We start from the raw sequence: 6,077 nt of genomic DNA, 5'->3' as shown, positions 1-6,077 counted from the left end.
CTGGCAAACGGTCAAGCTGCCCCATCATTGCGGATGTGACAGACCCAGGGTTTTTATATATTAGGATGCTCCTGGAGGAACCAGCTCAATTATTGACTGCCCCTGCCTCAACCATTTCCAGGGGAGAGAGCATGGTGGGGAGAGGGGGGGACAGGGAAGAGCCTAGTCCCCCCTCTCTGCCCCTCCCTCCCACCTAAGTGATTAGTGCTATCACTTGGAGCGGGCAACTTCCTGCCTTGGCCACTGCTCCCCCATCCTTCCAGTTCTTTCACGAGGTTTCTCAGCATCTAGATTGCTCACAGAATACTGAGCAGTGTGCCCAGCCTGAGGGCAGAACCATTCCGGCCTGCAGAGCTTGTCTTTATTATGTTGAGTATTTATGCTATGCCAGCACCACTGTAACTATATATATATATATATATATATATATATATATATATATATATATATATATATCTCCATATTACAGATATTACATAATATCTCCATATTACAGATGAGAAAACAGACTCAGAGCGACTAAGAAACGCACCTAAAATCATGTAGTGTGTAAGTACACTTTGGCTGCCTCATAAACCATCTAACAACTTAGGATTTAAAACAGCAAACATTGCCCTAGCCCGTTTGGCTCAGTGGATAGAGCACAGGCCTGTGTCCCAGGTTCGATTCTGGCCAAGGGCTCATGCCTGGTTGTGGTCTCGATCCCCAGAAGGGGGTGTGCAGGAGGCAACCAATCAATGATTCTTTCTCATTGTTGATGTTTCTATCTCTCTCTCTCCCTTCCTATCTGAAATCAATAAAAATATATTTAAAAATAAATAAATAAAAATAAAACAGCAAACATTTATTTTTCATGATTTTGTGAGTTTTCTGGGTTGACTCAGTAGGGGCTGGATGTCCAAGGGGCCTAGTATCTGGGGGTGGAGGTGGAAGAAGGAGTTCAACATCAGCTGGGTGATGGGAACATGCCACAAATCTCTCATTATTCTGCGGGGCTTGTACAAGGTGACTGAGTTCCAAAAGCTGCATGAGGACAAGCACAGGCACTTTCCAAATCTAGCTTGTACCACATTTGCTATTGTCCCTTTGGCCAAAGCAGGTCATAAGGCCAAGCCCCACAATATGTGAGGGGACTGCCCAAGGGGTAGATACAGGGAGGGAGAATTACTGCTGCCATTTTCTCTGACAAATCTACCGTATATAACTTATAGGTGTACACCTGGAATTCAAAACCAAGTTGTCAGATTACAAAGTTCAAAACTGCCCGGCTGGTGTGGCTCAGTGGTTGAGCATCAGCCCATGTACCAAGAGGTCACCAGTTCGATTCCTGATCAGGGCACATGCCTGGATTTAGGGCTCAATCCCTGGGCGGAGGGAGGAGTCAGGGGGGTGGTTGCAGGAGGCAGCCCATCCCTGTTGATGTTTCTTTCTCATGGATGTTTTTGTCTCTCCTCCCTTCTCTCCAAAAAAATCAATACAAACGTATTTTTTTAAAAGTTCAAAGCTGTCTTGGAGTTACTGCCCAGGTCTGATAATCCAGAACACTCGATGCATTGCCAAACTAAGCCAACAACAGCCTTTTGTACACACACCCGCAACTGTTTTGCATATTGTCAGTAACAAAGTGAGAAAGGTATATCTTTGGCTTATAAATGCTCCATCGATTGGTTGCCTTCCACAAGCACCCTGACTGGGGCCAGGGATAGAACCTGCAACCAAAGTATGTGCCCTTGACCAGAACTGAACCCAAGACCCTTCATTCCACGGGCTGACACTCTATCCACTGAGCCAAATCAGCTCAGGCTCCTGAGTTATAATAAACTGGCAATCTAGTAAGTAAGACTATTACTGGGGAGACACAAAGACCTTGATTCTTGAGGGAAAGATTTCAATCAAGAGACAAAGTATAGAAAAGCAAGCAGGAATTTATTGAACACAGTGAGGTCATACTTAGGACTGTGACACAAGGAAGGGCATACAAGAAGCAGCAGGAGAGCCCAGGCTGGGCTGCTCGGGATCACGGGGAAGTCAGAGAAAAGGGGGCCTTGGAGACAGGTCCAGGGAGTTAGCCTGGAACCAGCTGCCACTGCCCACTGCTCCCCTGGTTTCGATTCTCCTGGTTCCCTTAGGCCAGTGATGGCGAACCTGTGACACGCGTGTCAGCACTGACACGCGTAGCCATTTTTGTGACACGCAGCCGCTGAGGCGGCCGCATGCCGAGGATGAAACATTTGCTGCTCCTGAGGATGAAACATTTGCGAAAGAATGTTTTTTCCTCAAAGTGACACACTACCCGAGTTATGCTCAGTTTTTTGGCGAAGTTTGACACACCAAGCTCAAAAGGTTGCCCATCACTGCCTTAGACTCTAAGGCTTAGAGTTTAGGAGACAGGTCTGTGGGGGAAGGGGAGTGGAAGGGAATGGCACAGGAGTGCTTGCTCCCTGGAGGGAGAGAGCGCACTGGGACTTCGTTTTCAGGTGTTTTAAAGGTTGGGCATTTAGGGCAGAATCAATAGGATAGTCAGCAGCTTCATGCTGATGTACCAAAATGAGATTTATTTTCTTGATTTGTCTGTCTTTGGGTGTGGTTAGCAAATGGCACTTAATTGAATTTTTGTTATCTGTCTCCTTAAGTAGGGTGATTTAAGCTATTTACCCTCTGGTTGGGGAGGACAACTACCCTTAAGTGTCCCAGGTTTAGGAAAGAGAGGATTTACTAGGTTACTGCAAACTGCTAGTTTCCCTGTTACACTTGTCCTGGAATTTTCCTAGCTTCTTACTATTTTATAAAGACCTATTATTAGCCCTAGTGGTTTGCTCAGTGGATAGAGTGTTGGCATGCAGACCGAAGGCTTCATCCCTAGTAGGGGGCGTGTAGAAGGCAACTGATCAATGGTTTCTCTCATTGATGTTTCTATCTCTCTCTCTCTCCTCCTCCTCCTCCTCCTCTCTTCCTCTCTAAAATCAATAATAAATAAATAAATAAATAAATAATAAAGATCTATTATTAAACCCTAGTACTAGTAATTAAGACAGAGGGATATTGGGTGTGATGCAAAGATGCAACAGAACTCAGAAGCAGGACCATGAACAGATGGGCATTTGATTAATAACAAAGGCAGCACTTCAGAGCACTGAGGAAGAAAGAGTTTTCAATAAATATGGGGAAACAAAATTAAAATAAAATAAATAAATGTGAGAAAACAAATGAAGTAGGATGTCTATGTGGGGGGAAGAAAACGTTTCCTTCTACCCTTCTAGGTTCTTCAGCTGGTCTAATAATCAAATTAACATAAAACACATTAACAGGAGAAAAACAAATATTCTCTGCTAATCTAAATTTAGAAAAAGAACTCTCACCATTCTCACTTCCACCATACTGCACACGCAGATGGGTCCAGGAGACTGGCATGGTAAGAATTCTTTCTTGCAGGTGCTTGTCAGAGGTCCCGGGACCACTCAGCAGCCCCAGAGCAGCAGTACCCAGCCAGTGAAGTTTCCCAGCTGGTTCACCAAAATCCTAGGGGGAAAAACTTTTCCCTTCTTCCCTTCTGGGGTTCTCTGGATGGCCTAATAATTAAATGTGTTGTAGGCGGTGGGAACGGAACCAGGTGTTTGACAGGTGGGGTCAGACCAAACCTGGGTTCAGCAACCTCGATCTTGGGTTCTGGCTAGGAAAGAATTCAGAGCCAAGTCCCAAACTGTAAGAGAACATTTATTTGGTAAATCACAGAGGTAGAAGAAGTAATTCCTAGAAGAAATGGGCTTAGGAAACAAGTTATGGAGGCACATGAAGGGCCCTAGGAGCTTGGAGTGAGGAGACTAATGGTAAAGTGCCCTGCACAGGGGGAGGGGGATAGTAAGGGGAGGGGGAGGGAAAGGCTCCAGTGTGCTCCCTGGAGGGAGAGAGTGCACTGGGTCCTCGGTCCTAAGGGTTTTAAGGGTGATGAGCTTAACTGTCCCAAAATCACTTTAAAACTCATTGGATTTGTTTCCCTCTAAAGCCTGGAACTGTGCTAAAATCCAAAATCCAGAGACAAAGAAAAGGGTGTGCCCTCCTGTTTCCCTGCTCCCAGGGCAGGGTGGAGAAGTCTGAGCCGGAAGGAAGTTGGGATTCTTCTCCTGGAGCCCGGAGTGTAGCTTCTACGTGAAACGGGGCACCTCACTTCCTTCTGAGGTTCTAGCCAGTGAACATCTGCTCTCTGGGGGCCCACGGAACTTCCACTTACACAACCCCAAAGACTTGTGGGCTTGAAGAGGTGAGGGTTCCATCTGTTTGTGGAAATGTCTTTCATAAACTAGGGCATAGTGGTGATTCCAGGTAAGAGGTCAACCAAACATGTTTCTCTTTTGCTCTAAGGTTTGGTGGCATTCGGAGGGCTATTTGGGAGGGAGGATGGCTGCGGAAGGTAAAACTCCTTGGGTCTGAGGTTCCTAGTGGACCTGCACAGGTAGAGGGGAGATCAGGGCCTTTCTTTGCCTGTTTATTCATTCAGCAAGTACTTATTAAGCATCTACTTGGTGTTAAGCAAAATTTGATGTGTTGAGGATATAGCAGTGAATGAGGAATCTCTGCTTGGTGAGGAACTTATATTCTACTGGGATAAAATAGAAAGTAGACCAATTTTTTTAAAAAATGATTTTTAGGAAGAGAGGAGGAGGAAGGGAGGGAGAGACAGAGAGAGACATCAATGTGTTATTCCACTAACTCATGCATTCATTATTTGATGTGCCCTGAATGGAGATCAAACCGGCAATCGTGGCATATTGAGGTGATGGTCTAGTCAACTGAGCTACCCAGCCAGGGTGAAAACAGACTCGATTTTAAAATTTGGTATCTTAGAGTTTGGTAGAAAGGCAGAATCTCAGGCCCTGCTCCAGACTCACTGAATCAAAATCAGCATTTTAGCATCTCAAAGCACTGTTAGGTGGTGGTAAGCGCTGCCATGGAGAAAAACTAACTTAGGGAAAGGGCATGGGGTGTCCCAGGGGTTGGGGGAGGAGGCATAGGGAGGCGAGGAGTCCCCCGAGGGGATGAATAGGTAAACAGCTTTGCAGGCTCAAGGGTGGAGAAGTACAAAGGCTGTGAGGCCAGGCCGGGATGTGACTGGATGTTCCCATCCAGCTGGGAGACCTGTGTGTCTGGAAGGGAGAAGCAAGAGGAACGTTGTCAGAAAAGAACCAAAGACCTTAGAACAGTTTCTGGGCCTTGAGGGCACTTTGCAGATTTGAGCATTCTTCTGAGTGAGGGAGGAAACCCGATAGGTTTTGAGCAGACATTAGCCAGGATTATATCACAAGAAAAGGACGATTGGGCTGCTGAATTGGGACGGACTCGGTGAGCAGGAACTGGAGACCTTTAAGAGGCAATGGCAGAGATGCGGTCTGGCCAGTGCAGGAGCAATTTGGTGGAGAGAAGTGACCCAATTATGGATGCATTTGAAAGTAAGGCAGGTGACCTGCTGATGGCATTGCCTGGAGGTGTGGGAAAAGAAAGGGAACAGCGGGGACCTCCTGTGGTCTGGTCTGAATGGAGATGGGGAGGCTGCAGGAAGAGCAAGCTCCCCAAACTTCCCACAAGTTCCCTTGGAGAAAGATGGACTGGAATCCCCTGGTTCTGGGAGAAGAGTCCTAAGCAGAAGGAAGTGCCCTAGAGAACTTGATTTCAACTGGATGGATTTTTCTTTTTTTTTGCAAATTTTGCTTCCTACTCTATAGTGGGCCATGTTCTTAACACAGAGCATCCCAACTAGGAAAACAAAGCTGAGAAAGCATGGGACAGGCTGAGGGAGCAGGCAGGGAAGTGACAACCTAGAAGACACGTGAAGGGTAGAAGTTGACGAGGAAGGGCTTGTGGGTAGAGACACCAGGAACAACCTGAGCTGAGGTTCCAGGGCTGGAGGAACGTGGATTTAATAGGCTAGAAAAACGCAAGGGGTGGGGGTGGGTGGGGGATGGGGTTAGCAGTTGTGGTTGGTCTAAGAGACTGAGGATTTAGGTAGAGGCCAAATGCGGGTGGCCTGGGGGCTTAGTAAGAACTATCCCAGAACAATAAGAAACTGGAGTGGTTTGGCTGGA

This window comes from Cnephaeus nilssonii (assembly GCF_951640355.1).
Source record: "Cnephaeus nilssonii genome assembly, chromosome: 15".
In the NCBI taxonomy this organism is placed as follows: domain Eukaryota; kingdom Metazoa; phylum Chordata; class Mammalia; order Chiroptera; family Vespertilionidae; genus Cnephaeus; species Cnephaeus nilssonii.
This window is presented reverse-complemented; position numbering follows the sequence as displayed.